Genomic DNA, 25,760 nt, shown 5'->3' with positions numbered 1-25,760 from the left:
GCGATTTCACTCTATGCCCCGATTAGAACTCTGTGCTGCCCTTACTGGTGCACAGCTCTCTCAGGTGCTGAAGAGGGAGCTTACCATCCACATTGATCGGACAACCCTTTGGTCAGATTCCACAACGGTGCTGACCTGGCTGAGGTCTGAATCCTGCCGGTTCAAGGTCTTTGTGGGCACCCGCGTGGCTGCGATACAGGAGCTGACTGAGTGCCTGGAGATATGTTGATACCGCAAGAAACCCTGTGGATGACGTAACTCACGGAAAGAAGCTGCTAGAGCTTATTCAGCCAAATAGATGGAGCCTGGGACCAGCCTTCCTCCTGAACAGTCCAGTCTCATGGCCAGAGGACCCCACTGTTGACCAAACAGAAGATACCTCAGAGCTACGCAAGCCTATCTTCTGTGGGGTCGCCGCCGTTGCATCAAGCCAGTCAACTTCAGACCTGGGCCAATACGGCTCGTGGAAGGAGTTGTTGGAAGGGACAGTGCAGGAGCTGCATGGGGCGGCCAACTCTAATGATAAGCCCACAGCTGAAGACTACCGACAGGCTGAACAGTTAATACTTCAGAGGGCTCAGAGGGATAGTTTTCAGCAGGAGTACAGCCTCCTGAAAGCTGGTAAACCCGTCCCCAGCTACAGTCGACTTCGCACGCTGTCTCCAGAGCTGGATGGAAAGGGAGAGCTCATTCGTGTTGGAGGACGACTCCGTCGAGCAGAAGGCCTAGAACTGACCACTCTTCATCCAGTCATCTTGGACCCAGGTCATCGAGTAACTACGCTCTTGATTCAAGACTTTGATAACCGCCTCCGCCACCCAGGACCAGAGCGGGTGTTCGCCGAGCTTCGACGCTCCTTCTGGATCCTGCGAGGGCGTGAGGCTATCCGGCGCTACCAGTATAGCTGCGCTGACTGTCGACGATGGAGGGCAAAACCTGCAGTGCCGAAGATGGCAGACCTGCCATCAGCCCGTCTGCGCCTTTTCAAGCCTGCTTTCTATTCTACGGGGATGGACTGCTTTGGGCCATTTGAGATCAAAGTGGGCCGGCGGAGAGAAGAGATGGGGGATCATTTTCAAGTGCCTCACAACTAGGGCGGTGCACTTGGACCTCCTTACCTCTGTTGATACGGATGCTTTTCTGATGTCCCTTCGTCGGTTTATTGCCCGTAGAGGAACACGTGCAGAGCTGTTCTCTGATCAGGGGACAAATTTCAAGGGAGGTGAGCGGGAACTCCGTGAAACTTTCGTTGAAATGTCTAAAGAACTACAACATCTCCTTGCACCACAGAAGATCTCCTTCCGCTTTAACCCCCCAGCAGCTCCCCATTTCGGAGGGGTGTGGGAGAGGGAGATACGCTCAGTTAAGAGCGCACTCTATGCCACAGTCAGTGCTCAGCCTGTTCCAGAAGAAGTGCTTCGGACCGTACTTACTGAGGTGGAAGGGATCCTTAACAGTAAACCTTTGGGTTATGTGTCTTCAGATGCCAGCGACCCAGATCTAGTGACTCCCAGTGTTCTTCTCATGGGGTGGCCTGATGGTTCGCTACCTCAGGTATTCTATCCCGAAAGTGAGCTCATCTGTCACCGCCATTGGAAGCACTCCCAAATCTTGGCTGATCACTTCTAGGCCCATTTCATCCGAGTCTATGTGCCGAGTCTACAAGCTCGCCAGAAGTGGCAGGCTACACCAGCTGATATTGCAGGGGACTGTGTAGTGATAATCGCTGATCCGCATCTTCCGAGGGCCCTCTGGCCCATTGGAAAAGTAGTCAAGACTCATCCCAGCCCTGACGGGCACATCAGGTCCGCTGATGTAAAGGTGAAGTAGAGAATCTACACCCGGCCAGTTGCCAGGCTGGTTGTTCTCCCTGCACTTCCTTCTGGAGAAGATGGAGATGGTTTCACTCCTGCCACTACACCCCAGCCATAGAACTTTGTCGCCTTTAGTGATGAGCAAATGTATTACATACATTTGGGGGCGGCTGTAGAAAAGGCCCCAAAGTTATGTTAGTGTTGCTTTTATTTAGTACAGTTGACCATAACGTGCTTTATGTTTCACTTTTACTCCCGTTTATTCAGTGCTTGTAATAGGGTAGCAAAAGCGCGCGCTGGTTGGTATATTATATCTGACGTCGCGCAGTAGTATGCAGTACGATAGAGATGGTCAGTCGGTTTGTCACGCAGTTATTATTCAGTATGATAGAGATCATCGGTCGGTAAAATTATAATTGTGAGTGACACTTTCCTCAGCGTGTGCGTGAATGAGAAAAGTAAGTAAATCTGCTGCATTACTCGTGATATTGTATTTCTTTGACAGCTGTTATTTCTGAAATTCAATATGGATGGGAGTTAGGAGTTTAAGGGTTGCTACAAGACCGTTGTGTTTATTATATCCACGTTCGTACGTTACACCTGACTCAGTACGTCGGGTTAAATGGGTCACATCTTGTTTAGACATGTTTATACTTTATTCAATACTTGTTGTTATGAATGTTAAGTACTCTGTGGCTGAGTAAAATATGAAGTGGTGTTAAATAACATGCTCATACTTTTCATGTTCATACTTTTCAGTTGGCCAAGATTTCTAAAAATCCTTTCTTTGTATTGGTCTTAAGTTATATTCTAATTTTCTGAGATACTGAATTTGGGATTTTCCTTAGTTGTCAGTTATAATCATCAAAATTAAAAGAAATTAACATTTGAAATATATCCATCTGTATGTAATGAATGAATATAATATACAAGTTTCACTTTTTGAATGGAATTAATAAAATAAATCATTTTTTTGATGATATTCTAATTATATGACCAGCACCAGTATGTATTACATACAAGTGAAACTGCTGAGCCTCAGATTTGCTCTTAAACAAGTCTCTAAAATACTTCATGTGTGCATAGCTGTAGTGTGAGCGACTAACATAAAGAACACAAACATTTGTCAGAGAGAGGCTGGATGCTTCTGAAGATGATAGATCTCACCATCATGATGCTCTCGTGGCTGGTTCTGAGCTGTTTTTAGCATGTAGCTCTCATTATATCAAGCTCAGCTTCCCTTTATTCAGAAAAGCCCTCTCTATCTCTGCTCTCCAGCATATGTGTGTTTCATGGAGTATAATATCAATGTCATCAGACTAGTAAATGAAATATTGCAGGACACAACTGAACAAGCACAAAGTCTCTGATTCACAAACCTGCAGATAATATATCCATATATTCATGTTTTTAATAATGAACGTGAAAATAACACATCAACATTTCCCAAGAATCCCTGCATACTTGTCTTCAATTCCTTATTTAGTGCTTTTGAAGAAGGCTGTGTATCTTGGAGTACAGTACAGTACAGTACAGTAGCAAATGAACAACGAGAACTTAATGTGCTTCTCAAAAATGGTAGAGCATTGTGTTAGCAGTGCAAAAGGTTGTGGGTTTGAATCCCAGGGAACACACATACTGGGGAAAAAAATGTATAGCCTGAATGCACTATAAGTTGCTTTGGTAATGCATAAATGTAAATGAACATCATCAATGCTTAAATATCACAAATGCGATGAACAGAGTGAGAGACACGACACTAAACCACTAGATTTATTGCAGAGTAATGGATGACTGTCTGCTGTTGTGTTCATCTGAAACATGTACAGTACATAGAGTTGAGTTTCTACACAGCTGAACAGCTGCACACTGCACTTCAGGGACTTTGGTTGAACATTTTGGATTAACTGTCATCAACTAGTACAGCAAGCAGGTGGCGCTATTCAAGAAGATGAATATATTTCATATTTTGTTGCACATTTAAGTATTCCAGACACTGACATCTAAAGATGCCTGCGTTTGCTGTGAGTAACAACAAGAAATCAAGTGTTCACAAGAAATAAAGGGCTCCTCTGAGCCTTTTCAATGACAAACAACATTACGAAATAAAAACCATTAATACTTTAAAATGTAAAGACAAATATCACATAACCTTACACTATTTTACACCTTTATCTTTTAATTTTGCCACACACACACACACACTCACTTCCAGACTTACACTAATATATACCACTCACACACTATGGTATAATATGACACAAGTATGTGAACACGCTTATCAACAGGCTACAGTAAACCAGCATGCATCGCTAGAAACGCTTGAGGAAGAAGCACAGCATCACGAGGGATGAGGTGAAGATGGAGGAGACTGGAGGCACACACAGATCACACAAGCACTGCTCTCTCTCTCTCACACACACACACACACACACACACACACACACAGATCACTGCTCTCTCTCTCACACAAACACATCACTGCTCTCTCTCACACACACACACACACACACACACACACACACACACACACACACACAGATCACTGCTCTCTCTCTCACACAAACACACACACACACACACATCACTGCTCTCTCTCACACACACACACACACACACACACACACACACACACACACACACAGATCACTGCTCTCTCTCTCACACAAACACACACACAACAACACATCACTGGACCATCACTGGTGTCTGTCTACACACACACACACACACACACACACACAGATCACTGCTCTCTCTCTCACACAAACACATCACTGCTCTCTCTCACACACACACACACACACACACACACACACACACACACACACAGATCACTGCTCTCTCTCTCACACAAACACACACACACACACATCACTGCTCTCTCTCACACACACACACACACACACACACACACACATCACTGCTCTCTCTCTCACACACACACACATCACTGCTCTCTCTCTCACACACACACACACACAGATCACACAAGCACTGCTCTCTCTCTCTCTCTCTCTCACACACACACACACACACACATCTCTCTCACACACACACACACCACACACACACACACACACACACACATCACTGCTCTCTCTCACACAACACACACACACACACACACACACACACACAGATCACTGCTCTCTCTCTCACACACACACACATCACTGCTCTCTCTCTCACACACACACACACACAGATCACACAAGCACTGCTCCCCCCCCCCCCCCCCCCTCTCACACAAACACACACACACACACATCACTGCTCTCTCTCACACACACACACACAAACACACACACACACAGATCACTGCTCTCTCTCTCACACACACACACATAGCACAGCACATCAGAATCACACACACACACACACACACACACACACACACACACACACACACACACACACACACACACAGATCACTGCTCTCTCTCTCACACACACACACACACAGATCACACAAGCACTGCTCTCTCTCTCTCTCTCTCTCACACACACACACACACACACACACGCTGCTCATGGGGGAAGCTGGCGCGTCGGGGAAGGAGGAGGACGCCGGCTGTGTTAGAAGAAGAAGAAGAAAGTGTTCACGGCAGCAGAAGCGTCGAGGAAGGCAATGGATGGCAGGGTAGGAGACAGAAAGACAGAATTAGTATCTGTAAACAGTCTGGTGTTAGAAGACAGTCAGACAGCATTTGCATGTGAAATGATTAGAACAGTGGTATTTTCAGCAGCTAAACACTGGTTTGAAGCCAGTTATTTCTATCTTTTGCTGTAGTGTGTCAGAAGGAAATATCAGTTTACTTTTCCAAACATTCATTTTATTATTAATTGTAATAATGCAGTGAGATTTTTGTTTGAGATCTGATCTGATCATCATCATTCTGTCTGGAGTGACATGAAGAAACTGAACAAGCTGAGAGTGAGATTACATCAGTAACTGTAGTGCATGGTGTCACTGCGCTGCGAGTGCTCGAGCGTGTGTCTGTGTGCTAGAGGGGAATGCTGTAACGCAAGTAAAGAGATCCGAGGGTCAGCTCTCACCTGGGAATGCTGGGAGGCGCTCGGTTGGGCCGGCTGGGGGCCTGTGGGCTGTCAGCGCTGTTGTTCAGGGGCCCCAGGGGTCCGGGGCGTGACGGAGGCGGAGGAGCACCTCTGCCAGCAGCTCTCTGTCCCGCAGACATCCGGCGCGGAGCCGTGGGGCTCGGAGGAGGAGACCTGCAGAACACAGACACTCTAGAGAGCAGGAAGACCTCACTGGACTCCCGAGACCATCACTCAAACCGCTGCAGCTAGGGCCTCACGATTAACCCTTAAACACACGAGTCTTCAGCGACCCGGACCTATATATCCAGCAAAAAACTCTTGATATTTTAAGAATAATTAAATAAGAATAAAATAAAGCATATTTCGTTACCTTTTGAAACTTAGAAGGGCTGGATCTGAGGTGTTGTCGTACATCCAGCATCTGGCTCTTATTCACAATCTCTACCATATTCTCAAAACTATGGTGTTCAGTGTTAGAATAGAAAAGGCTCCTGTTCAAACTACTGGTATAAAATTAAAAGCACACAATTCCATGGAGTATCATTATATGCTTAAACATTCAGATTGTACTCATGGAAATTACTAAAGTAGTTAAACCTGTTCATTAGGAGGTGTCCCAGTTCTTTTGGCAGTATAGTGTACAAGCCAACCTAGCTATTCACAATCTTTGTCTGCAATTTAATAATATATATTTAATAATAACCTACTTTTGCTATTGCTTTTGACCATTAGGTATCATTAACATAATCCATTCAGAACCTTTTCTTTGGATGAAGGGCCCCGTCATACACCCGGCGCAATGTGGCGCAAGTGTTTTCAGCCCGACACAGTTCTCATTTTCCCGTCCTGCACCGCGTTGTTTAAAGAGCAGGTCATATGGTATTTTATATTGTATTTTAAAGTTGTTGGAGGTCAGAAAACATTGTCATTTTCTCAGAATATACATTTAATATTAGAGTCATTTGCCAATGATTAGGAAATGAATCGTTCCAAGCAAGTTCAAAGCAAGCCCCTCCCTTCCTCAAGCCTACTCTGCTCTGATTGGTCAGCTGGCCAAGCCTGTTGTGATTGGCACAGAGAGGAGTCCTTGAGCCAGTTAGCCCACAGCTAAAGTTTAGCTGCTAAACTGTGAACACCTGGTGGAAACATTAGCCGAGTGCTAACATGACTAATGGCACTTTTCCACTACACAGTACCAGCTCGCCTCGACTCTGTTTGGTTTTCCACTGTGAAAATATGACGATTGGTTAAGGTGATTCTTTTGAGAGACAATTAGTACACACACAGGGACACACAGCAGCACACAAACATGACAAATATTAAAAATTAAAGGATTGCAATGTAAAAAATTACTATAGTGCAGGCTACATAAATACAAAAATGCCTCCATGTCATAATGGATAGTCATCACATGTATCAGAATTAGGCTACCTATTCATCTCTGGAGACGCGTTCTGTCTGCGCTTGCAAATTCGGCCGTGAAAATGGCACGAGTGCAACTGGCTCTTAAAGGGAATGGGAGACGAGACTCTGATTGGTTTATGGCACGTTACGCCCAAAAAACACCCATTACTCATTAAGAGAATAGGGACAACTTGTTTAGAACATGCGCCGACCGTTTTCCCGTCGTTAAACTAACAAAAGGGCCCAGTGACTTTCTGTACCACACTATTCTGCTGATATGGAATGAGTTTGACTACTTAATCAGTTATATTAACAGGAATGTTTCACTGGGGGAAACAAAAAATTCCTAAAATAATAAATAGGATCCCCCTAACACCAGCATCTCCAGCAGTATCCTTCATTTCTCAATCATGATCTTACTCAGCTCAATGTGACTATTAGCTTAACAGCTGTATTCCTTTGCTAGCTACCTATACACATACAGCATACAATGTTAAAAATGTTCTACATTATGAACCTTAAACCTTTAGCTTCACACACTGTAGATAATTGTGACCCTCGCTGTGGAAAACCAGCTAAAGTATTTTTTAACAGTGAATGAGTAAATCACTCTTTGATTTGTTTAATAAAAGCCTCCTTTGAGATCGTTTTGGCAGACATGTTTATTGTGTATTATTTTCAACGTGTTTATTGCTAAGTTTAGTGTGTGGCAAAATAGAAGCGCAGCTGTAATTCGGAAAGAGAATACCCCCCCGACACTCTTGTTCTCAGAGCTAAAGGAGCTCCGCACAGATCAGAGCCGGGTGTGTTACCTGCGGGAGCCGGCGCCAGGGCTCAGCCAGGAGTTATCCACCGGCGGAGGCAGCGGCGTGGAGATGGTGGTGGTGGAGATGTCTCCGATGATGGCGAGTGCTTCTTTCAGAGCGTGGTGTGTGCGCAGAACCTCCTCGCGCCGCTGCACCTGCTCCTGAGACTCGTCCATCAGCGCGTTCTGATCTCCAGCAGAGTACAGCTGCGCCAGGAGCTCCGCGTTAATGAACTCCTTCACCTGACGAGCAGCAGCAGGACCATAATTAGCTCAAACATGACCCTGGACCACAGAACCAGTCATAAGGGACAATTCTTTTGAAAATTAGATTCATACAATAATCTCTCCATTGATGTATGGTTTGTTAGGAGGATAATATTTGTCTGAGATACAACTATTTGAAAATCTGGAATCTGAGGGAGCAAAAAAATCTAAATATTGAGAAAATCATCTTTAAAGTTGTTCAAATGAAGTTCTTAGCAATGCATATTACTAATCAATAATTAAGTTTTTAAATATTTAAGGTACAGATGTATCAGATGCTTCTTGAGAATGAGTTCAACACTCTCTTGTGTCTGTGCTGTACAGTATATGTGCAGTGGCCCAAACAATATTTAGATAATTAAGCCACAATTAAAGATGTATGCATGTTTCTGCATGATCACACTCTTTAAAACATTTACAAGTTGAAGTTTGTTAGATTCCATGAATATAAAGAAATACACTGGACACTTTCTTTTTTGCCAAACTCTGGAACACGTTGATAATTAACCTGAGGACAGATGATCTCATTCAGACACAAGACCAGCTGGTTAAAAATGAATGGATCAGAAAAGTCAAGCTAGTTTTGAGACAAGCTCCAGCATCCCACATGAAAACATACTATAGTAATTTATAGTAAATACTATGGTGTTTTTTTAACCATACTATAGTAAACTGTATATATTATAGTGTTTACAACACTTTGTTATTGAATGCTACAGCATACTGTAGTATTAACTGATCAACTGTAATAAATACTGTAGTATACTGTAGTTTTTACTGCAGTAAGCTAGTGTATTGTAGTATAATATACCCTATAATTTAATAGTTTTATTTTTGCGCATCTGACTCAAATATATTTTATAGTGGTCTGAACAGCAAAATGTTTAGATTTTTACATGTTTAACCTGATACAAAACACATCTATGTGGAGTTTGACATTTTTCACTACAATTTTTGGAAATGAATTTAAGGGAAAGTCAGAATCAGATTCAAAGTTTGATGGCTGCTGATCTTTGTTGGATCACACGGGTGTTTCACACAGAGTGCATGTGTGAGGGTGTAACTACAGCAATGCTTCTGGGGCCGGATTCACGAGAATCTTCTTCAGAAACAAGTTAAGACATTTTTTAAGATAAATTCCACGAAGTTCGTAAGAATGTTCTTAAGTGTAATCCGCGAAAAACTCCTAATAAGTTCTCAAATATATTCTTAAGGACATCTTATTTTTTTTCTTATCTGAATGAATACATGACGCACAGATAAACTCACACTTTGTTGTCTATAGTTTAACCTAACAATCGTATGCAAGCACACTATTTTCGTCGCGACTTTGACTGGCGCTCAGCTTCACGTTTTAAAATAGTCTGTTTCAAGCTGCAGTGATATGTTTCATTCATTTTTGTGCTGTTTTTGCACTCATCTGAGTGAACGCTTCCGCTATGTGTGTCCGCGCTTCTACAGCAGATGCGTCCTGCGCATTCATATGCGCTGAATACTGCCAGAGATTATGCCGTATTTATAAGCTATAATTAAAAGTTTTGAAGAGTCAACAAAAAAGTAGCATCACACATAGGCTAATCATGACCGATCATTGTTCATATTATCAGTCATCACTGTCACTTTAGAAAACTCGTGCACATCACTATTAATAGTCCTACTATGTATTATATGCAGCTGTTGTTGTAATGCTTAAATGTAACAATTAATTTGAAATAACCCAAAACCAGTCTGCGGCTGTCCTAAATTTAAGAAGTTATTTACAAAGATTCTTTTCAAGAATCTTAAGAAAAAAAGATAAGAATATTCTTAAGATTAATTTTTGGGAACACAAAATATTCGTAACTTTTTTCGAAAGTTCAAAAATAAGAAGAAAATGTCAGTTAAGAAGAAATTTCTTCTTAAGAATGTTTTGTGAATCCAGCCCCTGATGAGCAGATACTGTTCCTATCTGATGTCACAGGTCACGCGGTCACAGCATCTTACGTTATTGATCATCAGATGCATGATGCTCTTGGGCATGAGGTCGCGGATGCATTTGTTGACGATGGCCATGTAGGAGTCCACCAGGTTCCTGATGGTCTCCACCTTCCTCTCCAGCTGAGGATCCATGGAGAAGTTCTCAGACGGGCCTGAACTCTCGCTCTCCACCTGAGAGAAAGAGACCGACGCCGGTCAGGAAGATCAGCCGCGAGGAACAGGGTTCATGCTTCAGATTAAATCTCGTGGAAGTGATAAAGAAGGGTTGCTTGGGTTTGTCCTCTTAAGTAGAAATTATGGTGAGAAGAACTTTGTGTCTTGCCTAGAGTTGATAAATGAATTAATCTCTTATGCATAAACTTGTGAGGTTGTGGGTTCATTTGGAGGACACGTGTGAAAATGTCTGTTCAGCATACCCTCACTGCAATCAAAGAATCATGTAAAACCCCGTAAAGCTTGAGATTACTGGTGTAAAATACTTAATATAGAAATATGTATGAAACTAATAAAACTAAATTGAACAACAATAAAATGTTTTCTCATTAATCATTCTATTAATCAGGAACCTACTTTCACACACACACACACACACACACACACACACACACACACACACACAAAAAGCTAATTTCCGCTATTGTAGGCTTGCTTTGTAAATGTAATTTATAGACCAGCGCAAATGTGTGCTTAATGCAAATGTTATTGATCACATTTACAAAATCAGGTGATTGTACATAAATACATTTGCACAGATGGACGAACAGAGACAAAATAATAGGGGTGCACGATAAATATCGGCCGATAATTAAAGCGCATCTCGTCAGTAAAGCCGGTTCATTGTTCATTATCAGCGTGGATTTGTTTGTGCAGTTTGTCAGTTAACAACAGATCTGTGTGAAATCACGCACCTGATGGAACTCACCGCTGATTAGAGACGCTTTACTGACGAGATGCGCATTAATTATCGGCCGATATTTATCGTGCACCCCTACAAAACAACGAGGTTAATCGCTGTCTGTTACCGTCAGTTTAGAGCAGTGATCGTAAATGATAGCGAAGACTAAAAAAAAAAAAAAAAAACCCTTTTGCTTTTAATTCTCATCAAAAATACAGAACAACATTAAGCAAATAGTGTAAAATCCTATCTTAATTCAATGTTTAAAATACAAAAAAACCTTCTATTAATGTCCCTCCAAAACCTTAAAAAGCAGTTTAAGATTGACATCAGGCTTGCTGTGAGAGCGAGGATCACTGACCGCGGCTCTCTCAGGATAAACACCGGCGCGCAGCAGCGACGCTCTCCAGCTCTCCACCTCCTCCAGTGTGTCACACGCCAGCTCCAGGAAACGGTTGTCCTTGAACACGTTCCTGAGGGAAGACCAGCGTCACTCCTCCATCAGAAACATCACAGAACATGGAGACTAGCCCTGACTCTAGTGACTGCATGTAAACCAGCAGACAGAGAGATCATTTACCGCTGCTCCGTGTTGAAGATGGGCAAACATTGTGCTTGCTGGACATGAAGCTTTTCTCCACATCTCTGACCTTCAGATTGTCCAGGGGCAGCATGTACTTCTTCTCTTTCTCCTGCGGGATCCAAGATAAAGACACGGGTCTGCAGCAGAAACTGGATCTGAACGGACCTAAAACAGCTTAGTCTTTTCACACACATTCTGTCATGATTAAATGATGGATTGCATTCTGCACTGACCAAAGACTCTGAAACAAGCTCCAGAAACATGAGCGAGGGGTAAACAGAGTTACAAACATTTCAGACATGCAACAAGCTTTAGTGCTCGAGTCACAATAGTAAAAGCAGACCCAGGTCTGTGCAGTGAGAGTGTAGCTGGTTTGCATTTGTTAAGAGAAATCTGTCATGACATTGAAATAATCACTGATTTCAGATTCACTGTGAAGCGCACAGGTCTGTTCTGTGTTCAGGAGGATTTGTGTGTGAATGTGCCTGAATCACTGATTCTGCAGCTAATATACTGTGATAAAACAGCACACACAGGAACAGGAACACTCTTCTCTCTCCAGTCATTGTCTGTTATTCATCTTGAAAGCCTCTTCTAACCCTCACCTCGTCATCTTTGAACCAGGACAGGCTCTCGGCGGTCAGCACGAACCAGTACTCCTTCGCTCCTCCCTTCATGATGCTGATGTTATTGATGGTCAGCCAGCCCTTGCGGATCACCTGTGATAAAACCAGACGCGTCACATCACAAACACACACATCCATCAGAAACACAGCAGTGATCAGTGCAGGACACACACTCATGTGGATGAATGAGGTGAGAAATCAACAGTGTGAGACAAATCACACACTTATGCACTACTCCGTGATGTTCTGTAGAATAATAGTGTGAAAGGAAAAAGTGCACTTTAACTCCATGGATGATGCACTTTAATAACCAAAGAAACAAAGTGTGGATCGTTGGACACAAGAGAGATGAGAGGATCTGTATTACTTACTCTCGGAGAAAGTGTAAGGGCTAAATTTAATAAACCAATCACATTACAGCTTTGATGTCACTGAATTTCAGTCAGAGTTTGTGTGACACTCAGTCACTGTTTACAGATCCCAGAGGAATGAATGAGAAGTGCCGTAAACTGAATCCCAGCCGTCGCAAAAATCAGTGACTTCTCTTATAAAACGGCATTTTTTTCGTGGTAAACTCTAAAAATAGTTCAATCCAAAAGTATTGCTTAGTGTAAAACATTTTAGAGATTAGCAGATAGGCTGTTGATTCATTAAATGATGAGCTGTTTCCTCTAAAAAGCTGTTTATTCAGCAAACTGAAGCCTCTCCTCCATTGACCTCCATTCAAAAAAAAACACGGCCTCTGGTCTCCTTTCCGTTAGCATTAGCCATTACACTTTTTGGCTAAAGGTTGGCTTCTAGTGGCTTTGTTGGGACACTTCATGCACTCAGCTGTTGCAGTTTTAATCAGTGTAACCCTTTACTGACTAACACACAAACACAGACGAGCGCAGACACACACTCAGATCTGCTGCATCTGGTACAGCAGCACTATTAGGACCAGCTCAGATTGAACATCGCTGTGTAATGCATATTATAAATACTAATGATAAAATGTTAATTAATGAGGTATCATGAAAATCGTAATTTTTCTGTGTTTAATAAGAGCTATAATCGGGTCCCTAGTGCATTTTCTAACCCAGGACACGTGAAAAAGAACAACCCAGCAACTTTATTTTGTAAGCCTTTTCTGCTAGTTTGTGAAGAAATGAGTGTCAGATTTCACTCCAGTGAAGCAGAAAGGCATCTCATTATAATATTACCACCCCTTAATATGCAAGTTTCCACCACTGTGTTTTCTCAAGTGAACAACGGTGTACAGTTCTAACGGCCATGACGAAAGTTTGAGCAAAGCATGCTAACTGTTCTGTCTTTTGGCTGCACAGACGATCACAGAACACTGTTTAGAGTCCCAGCCTCAGAGGAGACAACAGAGAAGAGGATTTATTGATGTATTTACTGTATATTACCTGCTGCTGCCACACAGATCTAAAATAAACATTGCGGTTCTTTCCCAGCTGTTTCCCTTCACAGACATAACCCACTGTTTTTGTAACCCCTGTGTGTTTTAACATAATCCTGTGTGTATTTGACAGTTTAAGCGCAATAAGACACGAAAGTGAACTTAGTTCATAGCCTTGTTCTGGAAAAGGGGGTGGGGAGAAGCAGCAGCTCATTTGCATTTAAAGAGACATGCACTAAAACAGCGTGTTTCTGCTTCCACTCAAAACAAGCATTTTCAAAATGATAATAATAAATGAATATAATAAATGTTCTGTGGGATATACTTCACAGACACATTCTGGGGACACCTGGGACTTTTATTACATAATAGGCCTCCTTTAAATTCACCTAGTCCTGACAGAACATTCATAAGCAACATTAATAAAGATGGAGCTGCGCTGTGATTGGATAAAAAGCTCAAAGCTGTTACTCTATGGCTGGAACACTGTACGACCAATCAGCAGCCAGGATTACAACTGTCTGTTTTACCATTACCATTACTGAAAGTTATTTATTGCGTACTAATAAACATGTATCAATATATTAGTTATTAAATAGCAGGTATCTGTATGATCTGCTGTCAGACATTATACACAGTGCTCTGTGTTTGCCATCAAACAAACCGTTCAGAAAGTATTCACACCCTTCATCCATCTCCACTCAGTACAACTAGTACAATAATGACAGATCTGTTATGACTTAGCAGTCTATTAAAGAGGAGAAAAACTGAAGTATGGAATAATCATACATTTTGCTTTGTCATCATGTGTTATGGAGTGCAGATGTGTAAAAAACGAGAGTATTATAGAATAAAGCAGCAAGATAGCAAAAAGGGTTTGAATTCTTCCTGCAGTGTGAAAAAGACTTTAAAGACACACAGATGTGAAGAAAGTGTCCTCTGGTTCATGCAGTGAACACAAAACTACATATCTCTCCTGCTTCATCACACAGTGCATTCAGTACACGCTTCAGCCTGACGTCTTACAATGATGCCAGACGCTGGAGGAGACGAGGCCTGAAGAGACACACACACACACACACACACACACACAGAGATCAATCCTTCATTAAAGCCACGTCACCACACTGATCCTAGACCCTGTCAGAACATCTTCTGCAGTTGATAAAACTACTCAGGTCAGATATCCTCAAACTACATGCTGCGGGATTTTCATTTCTGACAGTTAACGCTCCTAATAACAAATTAACTGGTGTCTGTCATCCTCCTGAATGAGTCCAAAAACAGTAAACAAAAACTCTAAAACAAAAACATCCACTGTGCATTAAATATTCTCTGAAATGCACCCTTTAAATCACATTTGATGCTTCAGATTCCATTTCTTTTCCATGTGTGGAGAAATGCAAATATGCAGATGTTATTATTCAGTAAAGATAATACAAATGAAACCATTCTAGAGTGAATGAGTGAAAAACAGGAAAATGTTATTCTTTATTGACTGTAATGTAAGGAATAATTGACAACAAGTACTTGAATTATTGAAAAATAATGTAAAACCAAGGTGTAAAATTTCCACACTGGGTGTGCAGGATATCTCAGTAATTTGAAGCATTAATGTTGCCACGATGTGAAGCAGTTTGCTAGTTACACCGCAGGTTTGTTTTTTCTTTTTCAATAAATTCAGCAGCCTGTGTTGTCAATTATTCTGCTTATACCATGATTTCCTCACCTCAAGACATTGCTCAGATGTTTCATTTTCAAGACATCTGTCAAGTTTCTACTTCCCTACACTTGCTCCTGACAAAGAACTCCAACTGATTCAACTGCTATTATACATCTAATGTAGAGCTGGGCGATATAAAACCATAACAATATAATTTCCCTTGATTAAAACGATATCAAGGGTTTGATAAATGTTTGATATAATATTTATGCACCAAAAGCGGAAAGGAAACAGCGGGACTCAATTTGAAGCGCGACACACGGAGCATTTATCCTCTCGGATCAGAGTTCAAACAACAGCGCAGCGGTTGCGAGCTTCACTAGAGCAGTTGAGTCTCGATCACACAACACTAAACAGTGCTGTGAGACTCAGAGATGTCATCTAGTTTAACATCGGATGAAATTCAGAAGGCTTTTCAATCTACAATTCACCATCATTTACCATAGATTTACTATAACATGGTATTTTATAGTATTATTAATGCAGACATGTATTAAATGTATTAAAGGAGTCATGGACTATAAATACAGTATTTTTGTGGAATAATATTACTCATTAGAACATGCAGAAACTAAAAAAACTAAATTTTCTATTAAGATATTTATGTTGTTAAGGAAAAAATGACTGGAAAAGAATAAAGGATTCAAAAACATGAAGTGTTTGTTATGTTCAGACCATAAAGTCCTAACTTTCATTTAGGTCTTCAAACGTGAAATAAATAGAGATTTGAAATTCGTTATGATAATTATCCATATCAGCTGTTTTTTATCATTGTTTGGTCATATCGCCTAGCCCTAATCTAATGCAGTGAAACTCAGACATTTTTGTGTCTACTAGAGTCTGAATGCCACAGTGTAGAGTTCAACACTATCATAGGATCATTTGAATGAATGAACAGGTTCACACCTGCTGTCACGTCAGTGTATGCAAACTATGCTTGTGCACCGTAAGAAACATAACCTGTACACCCTTCTGCTAGAGAAAGAGACGTGGAAATCAGAAAAATGTCACAAAGGGAACATATCACGTTACATAAAGTAATGAGGAAACATGAATGCTTTTAGTGAAGTAAAGTTTTGTAATGTTTGGATGCATGAACAGAGGAGTTTCCATCTGTCGTCAGTGTGTGTTGAGACAGAGACAATCTCACTCTGATGAGACAGGAGTGATGGAGACACGGGGGACATGAGAGGCTCTTACCTGGAGCTCCTGAGCCAAACACAACAGCACATCACGCAGGAGCCGCTCGCTCACGGGAGGATAGTGAAGAGAACACGACACGCGTGTGTGAGAACACAAACACAAACATCAACATGTCCATAACACATGGACATACTGACAAAACACAAGAACTACTGAGCAATAAAGTGAGAAAGAAAGACAAAGCCATGTAAAATGATAACAAACCAATAAAGAGCATTGATGTCTGGAGTGCCATAAACATAGATGGCCTTCGCAAACACCAGCACACTGACCTGATTCCCTGCAGAGCTTTCTTATTCGCCTGGCTGCTGCGCTGCTGAGCACTGAGAGAGAGAGAGAGAGAGAGAGAGTGTGTGTGTGTGTGTGAGAGAGAGAGAGGGAGAGTGTGTGTGTGTGTGTGTGTGTGTGTGTGTGAGAGAGAGAGTGTGTGTGTGAGTGATAGAGAGAGAGAGAGAATGAGAGAGTGTGTGTGTGTGTGTGTGAGAGAGAGAGAGTGTGTGTGTGTGTGTGTGTGTGTGTGTGTGTGTGAGAGAGAGTGTGTGTGTGAGTGATAGAGAGAGAGAGAGAATGAGAGAGTGTGTGTGTGTGTGTGTGTGTGTGTGTGTGTGAGAGAGAGAGAGAGAGAGTGTGTGTGTGTGTGTGTGTGTGTGTGAGAGAGAGTGTGTGTGTGAGTGAGAGAGAGAGAGAGAGAGAGAGAGAGAGAATGAGTTAGTGAATATGACAGTGAGACAGGAACGACTAACTGTGTGAGTCTATTAGAATGCAGTTATATTAGCCTAAAATTCAAGATATCATCCTCTTATATTTACATCATATGATATAGTGCATAGCAATATATATAACAATATCACACCAACAAGAGTGTTGCTTTTCCTTAAATGGCCTATGAGCTGAGAAACCAAAATTCCCTTGATATGTTGACAGGTCATTGTACTATAAAGTTTCAGAACTTGTTAGTCTAAAAACAGCTTATATTGAAGGCAGTCTGCCAAAACAACACCTTTTGGAATGTTCCGCTCTATGATGTAATAGTGCGGATAAACACCACCTCTGCAGAAAAAGATCAACACCTGCTTCTACATCGCTGCCTGTTTAGCCCCGCCCACCGATCCTACATCACCGCCTGTTCAAGCCCCGCCCACAGATCCAACATCACCGCCTGTTCAAGCCCCGCCCACAGATCCAACATCGCCGCCTGTTCAAGCCCCACCCACCGATCCAACATCGCCGCCTGTTCAAGCACTGGCCACCGATCCTATATCGCCGGCTGTTACTAGAACCAGGAAGTATGACCATATTAGCCCGGTTCTGTAAACACTCCACTGGCTCCCTATTAAACATCATATAGATTTTAAAATTACTGGTTTAGCACCTCAGTATTTTGAGCTCTTGTTACATTATAGTCCTCCATGTCTGCTGCATTCTCAAAACTCTGGCAATTTGATAATACCTAGAATATCAAAATCAACTGCGGGTGGCAGATCCTTTTCCTATTTAGCGCCCAAACTCTGGAATAACCTACCTAACATTGTTCGGGAGGCAGACACACTCTTGCAGTTTAAATCTAGATTAAAGACCCATCTCTTTAACCTGGCTTACACATAACACACTAATACACTTCTAATATCCAAATCCGTTAAAGGATTTCTAGGCTGCATTAATTAGGTAAACCGGAACCGGGAACACTTCCCATAACACCCGATGTACTTGCTACATCATTAGATGAATGGCATCTACGCTAATATTAGTCTGTTTCTCTCTTATTCCGAGGTCACCGTAGCCGTAGATCCAGTCTGTATCCAGATCAGAGGGTCACTGCAGTCATACAGTATGTATCCAGCCCAGATGGTGGATCAGCACCTAGAAAGGACCTCTACAGCCCTGAAAGACAGCGGAGACCAGGACTAGAGCCCCAGAGACAGATCCCCTGTAAAGACCTTGTCTCAGATGACCACCGGGACAAGACCACAGGAACCAGTTGAGTCCTCTACACAAAGTGACTTTGCTGCAGCCTGGAATTGAATTGCTGGTTTCGTCTGGTCAGAGGAGAACTGGCCCCCCGACTGAGCCTGGTTTCTCCCAAGGTTTTTTTCTCCATTCTGTCACTGATGGAGTTTTGGTTCCTTGCCGCTGTCGCCTCTGGCTTGCTTAGTTTGGGACACTTCATTTACAGCGATATCGTTGACTTGATTGCAAATTATTGCACAGATACTAATTAAAATGAACTGAGCTGAATGATGACATCACTGAATTCAATGATGAACTGCCTTTAACTGTCATTTTGCATTACTGACAAACTGTTTGCCTAATTAATGTTGTTCAGTTGCTTTGACACAATCTATTTTGTTTAAAGCCCTATATAAATAAAGGTGACTATGCAGTAAAACCGTTTAATGCACAGGTAGTTCCAAGTCAGTTAAATCACCGTTCTATATTAATGCGCTGCTTTAATTGATGCACACTAACCAACACCCATCACTCGCTTACTTGCACACACACACTGAGAGAGAGAGGTCAGCGATCGCAGATTGTGCTGCACACACACATAAAGTTACTGTCAATCAGCGTCATCAGTGTTGGTATTGTATCAGACACTTACACTTAATGAACTCAATTACAGGTGCATCTCAATAAATTAGAATGTTGTGGAAAAGTAAACCCACCAATTCACTCAACAATTCATCTCAACAAATTAGAATACTTCATAAGAACAATAAAAAAAAATTTTTAGTGAATTGTTGGCCTTCTGGAAAGTATGTTCATTTACTGTACATGTACTCAATACTTGGTAGGGGCTCCTTTTGCTTTAATTACACATAGTACATGTAAGTACATGTAGCTAGGTTTTTTTTTTTTTCAAGAATAGAATAGAATAGAATAGAAAGGAAAAGAAAAGGTAAGTGCTAGTATTAGTTGGTCAAGTGCTGGCGAAAAAGATGTCTCTTTGGATGTTTTTCTGAAAATGAGTAAAGACTCAACTGTTCGAATTGAGATTGGGAGGTCATTTCACCAGCTGGGCACAGTCCAGGAAAAGGTCTGTGAGAGTGATTTTGAACCCCTTTTTGGTTTATAGCACCACAAGACGTCGTTCACTTGCAGAACACAAGCTTCGGGAGGACGCATAAGATTGAGCTAGTGAGTTTAGGTATGTTGGTGCCGTGCCAGTGGTCGTCTTGTAGGCAAGCATCAATTTCATGCGAGCAGCTACTGGTAGCCAGTGTAACCTGATGAGGAGAGGAGAGTAAACATGAGCTGTTTTTGACTCATTGAAGACAACCCTCGCTGCTGCATTCTGGATCAGTTGCAGAGGCTTGATAGAACATGCAGGAAGGCCCACCAAGAGAGCATTACAATAGTCCAGTCTGGAGAGAACAAGAGCTTGGACAAGAAGTTGGGTGGCTTGCTCTGACAGGAATGGTCTAATCTCCCGAATGTTGTATAAGGTGTTATGGGGTGAAGAATCACACGACAAGGAGTGCTCAGTAAATGCCCCGGAGGGTGGATTTATTTACAAGTGAGTGTGATTTAAGAGAAAAGTCTAGGTGGGTGCTGCGGTGCCGTGAGTGCTCTCTTCCTTCATCCCAGTGCACTGGGTCTGTGCTGTGCTCCTGTGGGGCTGGTCAGTCACACATTGCTGTCTGTGGGAGAAATGAGAGGGCGAGTTAATGCTCAGTCTCATGGAGAAGTGTCTCAAAGGTGGCAGGGCTTGCGTTGCTTAGGTAGCCGCTCCCTGATGAGCTGCAGGGTGTGACCGATCAGTCTGTGATAAGGACAGGCAGGTGTTCCTCGCTTGTTTCAAGGGCGACGCTGATGAAACTTCGGGAAGCTGGCAAATTTGCAGGACCCGGGTCATTGTAGCAATATGGTCTGTGAAGCTTAACTGATGATTGATCACAACTCCTAGGTTTCTGGCTGGAAGGAGTTATGGTTGACGAACCCAGCTGCATAGAGTAGCAAAACTTGCTCAAGTGTCTTTGCAATGAATGGAAGAAGGGATACCGGTCTGTAGTTTTCTAAAAGTGCTGGATTTAGAGAGAATTTCTTAAGCAGTGGGCTTACCCGAGCCTGCTTAAATGCTGTAGGAAATGTACCAGAGGTGTGAACAGAGGTGTTGATAATGTGAGTAAGTGAAGGTATGACTGAAGAAGAAATGGCCTGAAGGAGGTGAGTGGGGATAGGATCAAGTTGAGAAGTAGTAGGATGATTGGACAGGATAAGTTTGGAAACGTCCGTCTCTGAGAGTGGAGAGAAGGAGGAGAGAGAGTGTGCATTAGTCGTTGTGAAGTTATCCTCAGTCTGTGGTGTGGAGAATTGGTCACTGATGGTTCTTGTTTTATTTGTGAAGAAAACTGCAAAGTCGCCAGCTGTAAGAGTCGATGGAGGAGGAGGAGGAGGCGGATTAAGAAGAGAAGAGAAGGTTTTGAAAAGTGTGCGAGAGTCAGAACGGTTGTTAATTTTGTTTTGGTAGTATGTTGTTTTAGCAGTGAAGACATTTGCAGAGAAGGAAGAGAGGAGTGACTGATACACGCTGAGGTCGGTAGAGTTTCTTGATTTATGCCATTTCCTCTTTGCAGACCTGAGTTTAGAGCGATGTTCACGGAGTACATCGGACAGCCAGGGGGCAGATGGGCTGGTGCGTGCTGGTCTAGACGACAGTGGGCAAAAGTTGTCCAAGCAAGAAGTAAGAGTGTAGCAAAAAGTGTCCGTAGCACTGTTCGTGTCCAGAGCTGAAAACTGAGAGAGTGAAGGAAGTGAGGATGAAACCATAGAGGATAGGCGAGAGGGAGAGAGTGAGCGTAGGTTCCGTCGAAAGGTGACCTGTGGAGGAGTGTGTGCCGATTCAGGAGTAAGTGTGAGGTTAGAAGTGATGAGGAAGTGGTCTGAGGTGTGCAGTGGAGTAACTAAAGTGTTGTCTGTGGAGCGACAGCGCCTGTAGATGAGGTCCAGTTGGTTGCCTGATTTGTGAGTCGCTGTAGTAGATGCTCGCTTGAGATCAAATGAGGCAAGCAGAGTGTTGAAGTCAGCAGCTGGGGTTTATCTAGGTGGATGTTGAAGTCACAGAGCAGTACCAGAGGAGTACCATCTTCAGGATAGTTTGATAGCAGCACGTCCAACTCCTCCAAGAAGTTTCCAACTTGACCTGGGGGACGATAAATGACTACAAAGTGGATTTTAACAGGGTGGGTTACAGTAATTGCATGTGATTCAAATGAACTGTTCCCTGTAAGAGATGGCTGAAGATCAAATTTCCATTCATTTGAGATAAAGAGACCAGTACCTCCACCCCTCCTGGTCGTACGAGGGGTGTGGGAACAAGTGAAATTAGTGGAGAGGGCTGCGGGAGTGGCAGTGTCCTCAGGTTTGATCCATGTCTTAGTTAGGGCCATGAGGTTGAGACCGGAATAAGTAGCAAATAGAAGAAATGAAGTCTGCTTTGTTAACAGCGGACTGGCAGTTCCAGAGACCAACTGGAATAGAGATTAAAGTAGTAGAGGTCAGAGTGACAGGCTGTAGATTATTGGTATAGGGGGTGTTAGTAGTAATAGTAGGGATTTGAAAGCACATATCGAGTACAATTGACCTAAATAAGTGTTTGAGAACAAGCTGTACAAAAAGTAAAGAAAGGGGAGAAAAGCAATACTCAAGTGCCCTGTCAGTGTCCTTGCTCAGTGGAGTCGCGCAGGTAGAGTCGATGGTCTTTACACTCATCGGTCTTCACACGAGGAGGCTTCACATAAGGGCTGCCACGACCGCTGCTGCTGCGGTGAAACTAACCAATTCTATATTTGCCTGAGTACTTGTTATTGAAGTCAGCTGGCCACGCCTTTGACGAATTTAACAACATGACCTGAGCACGTATTAACCACGGTAAAACACAGTAAGTGGACAAATGAAATACAAAACTTGCTCTCATCTGAAAAGAGGACTTTGGACCACTGGGCAACAGTCCAGTTCTTCTTCCCAGGTAAGACGCCTCTGACGTTGTCTGTGGTTCAAGGCTCTTGATGCCTTGACCCCAGCCTCAGTCCATTCCTTGTGAAGTTCACTCAAATTCTTGAATCGATTTTGCTTGACAATCCTCATAAGGCTGCGGTTCTCTCGGTTGGTTGTGCATCTTTTTCTTCTACACTTTTTCCTTCCAGTCAACTTTCTGTTAACATGCTTGGATACAGCACTCTGTGAACAGCAGCTTCTTTGGCAATGAATGTTTGTGTCTTACCCTCCTTGTGAAGGGTGTTAATGACTGTCTTCTGGACAACTGTCAGATCAGCAGTCTTCCCCATGATTGTGTAGCCTAGTGAACCAAACTGAGAGACCATTTTGAAGGCTCAGGAAACCTTTGCTGGTGTTTTGAGTTGATTAGCTGATTGGCATGTCACCATATTCTAATTTGTTGAGATTGGTGGGTTTTTGTTAAATGTGAGCCAAAATCATCACAATTAAAAGAACCAAAGACTTAAACTACTTCAGTCTGTGTGCATTGAATTTATTTAATACACGAGTTTCACAATTTGAGTTGAATTACTGAAATAAATGAACTTTTCCACGACATTCTAATTTACTGAGATGCACCTGTACATGAAAAACAAGCTCAAATGGAGTTAAGGTTTTTGACCAGCGAATGACGGACATCTGTGTTTTGTTTGTCAATAGAACGGCCGCATCTGAGGCAACAAGTGCATTGCATTATACGGTTTCATCAACTTTTACAGGTTATATAATGATTATTGTAGCTATAGGGTGCTTAGTTTAATATTGGCCAAAATCTCATGATATAAATGATGATGCGCAATATGCACAGGACATTTAAAACACACAAAAAGAATATTGGCTACAACTAGATGGCATATAGCCTACTTCTTCTCCACTCTTCAAACACACAAAAACATTAGCCTTTAAAGACATAGTGTTTGAGTAAAGAAAACACTGTACTATTCAAACGTCAGTTATTTATTTACCCTTGCATTGCGAACAAGCAGAAACAATCTGTCTCCTCCAGGCTGTGCGCGGCGGGTCAATCTGAGTGGAGGCGGGGTGAAGTTACAAGGTTTCGCTGAGAGGTTGAGGATCCAATGGCGTTACAACCTTTTATTATTGGTTAAATATTTGTAAAAAACCCTCTGATTTAAAATAATAATAACTTAATATAATAGAGATATACATTTTTCATGGCACACCTGACGGGGCTATAGGGTATGGCAACTGCTATACTCTGGCATACAGAAACACTGGCCCTGTTTTGAAGTAATTGTTTGTAGAGAGACGCGCAGACGCAGCAAGCAGGTAACTGACACACAACTGTCATCTCTATCCCTCTCTCGATTCTTTGTTTATTTATTTAAATACCTGCTATATTTATTTATAATTAATTTGGTTTTATCATATTATTTATTCTATTTGTTTGATTTGAAGCTGGCAGAATGCTAGTGCTAACGAGCTATAACTGATGAAAATATTTTATATATTCGGTCAAATATTGCTCTGCAATGAGCAACACAAGTTTTAACTTGTCTATAACTTGGCAAATAACCATGGAATAGCTGGGATAATCAATGGCAAGCCATGTTTTAATGCACGATGTGAAGGCAAAGAACCACCCGACGCGAAGCGGTATCCCTTACTTACACATCAGTGATTCGTCACTGAATTAATCGAGTCAATGATTCAGTGAATCATTCATAAAATTTTTCAATGAATCAGCTGTCTGAGTGATTGATACAATGATTCAGTCATTATTTACTGCCTCCTTCTGGGACTTTTAGTTTCATTTTCTGAGCATCATATTAAAAAAAAAAAATTCAATATTCAAATAAAAAAAAATATTAATACCCATTTATTATCATTATTTATGCATTCTTGAAAATAAAATATTTCTTTCTAAATCTATTCTTTGTAATGTCTTTTGGCGGTATTTCTCAGCCAAATAGATGTGCTATTATCAATTCGATTCACATCATGTAATTATTTAGATTAACAGTGTTAACCGTTTCACAGCCCCGTGCTCAGGCAAAGATCTGCACATACTTGGCGAAGCCGATGAAATCCTCGTGGTTGGTGTTGATGTATGCGAGCTGGACGTCGATGAGCAGCAGCACCTGCAGAGACACAGAGACTCGTTACAGAGCTGTAATCTTGTTATCCACCTGTACACACACACGCACACGCACGCACGCACACACACACACACACACACACACACACACACCACCTTGTTATCCACCTGTACACACACACACACACACACACACACACACACCCAGGTGTGTCCTACCTGCTCTTTGGCTTTGCTCTATATGTGACGTTTATGTGAGTTTACTATCGTAGACGAGGGAACGAATCCAGCTGAGTGTGTAGACAACAACATCACAAGATCAGAAGCCTGACCATAGCTTTAGTCCAGCAGCTGCATTAAACCCTAATGAACTACACCGCAGTGACCTTACTGAACTAAAACACTCCTCCAGAAAATCATTACTCACAAGAGAATATGGCTCTTCACAAAATCTAATCGTGCATGCTGTGCTAATACTACAGACTGCTGATATGAGAGGCTTTCAAACTGTGAGCAGGATATTCATCTGATGGATTTGTGTCTGAGAGTCGACCTCGTAAAGTGTCATGATTCAGGTGTGTCTCCACGGCTCACAGAGACACACCGCTGAAAATAAAGGTACTAATACTGACAGCGTTTAGGGAGAACTATTCCTAAAGTGATGAACTACACGTGTGCTCCCTCTGTGTGAGCTAAACACTGCTGATTCACCTCACTGAGCCATGATGAAGAAAGATGAACAATGTGAGGCCTGCAGCATTTCAGACACACAGAGACCTAATGAATGGCATTTATCAGTTCAACAAAGATCTCATGATTTTCTTCTGATCAGATTGATTGATTTTGTGGTATTTTGTGGACTTGAACAATTCTAGATTTTTGTGGAAAATTTGCAATGTTATTTTAATGATAATTAGGATGCCATATTGACCATATTCTGTATGAC

At 42.1% G+C, this 25,760-nt stretch overlaps 1 long non-coding RNA gene and 1 pseudogene across 1 annotated transcript; one reads left to right on the top strand and one right to left on the bottom strand.

The window, feature by feature from the left end:
• LOC109074866 overlaps positions 1-25,760 on the bottom strand; it is a 53,238-nt pseudogene that overhangs the window by 13,552 nt on the left and 13,926 nt on the right.
• Positions 9,425-11,492, top strand: LOC122144034. Its single transcript, XR_006159504.1, has 2 exons — positions 9,425-9,466; positions 10,313-11,492. It is a non-coding gene; the product is annotated as an uncharacterized LOC122144034 (long non-coding RNA).

This window comes from Cyprinus carpio, unplaced genomic scaffold (genome assembly GCF_018340385.1).
Source record: "Cyprinus carpio isolate SPL01 unplaced genomic scaffold, ASM1834038v1 S000006580, whole genome shotgun sequence".
Taxonomy (NCBI): domain Eukaryota; kingdom Metazoa; phylum Chordata; class Actinopteri; order Cypriniformes; family Cyprinidae; genus Cyprinus; species Cyprinus carpio.
The sequence above is the reverse complement of the archived record's forward strand: the minus strand, read 5'-3'. Positions and strand labels throughout refer to the sequence as shown.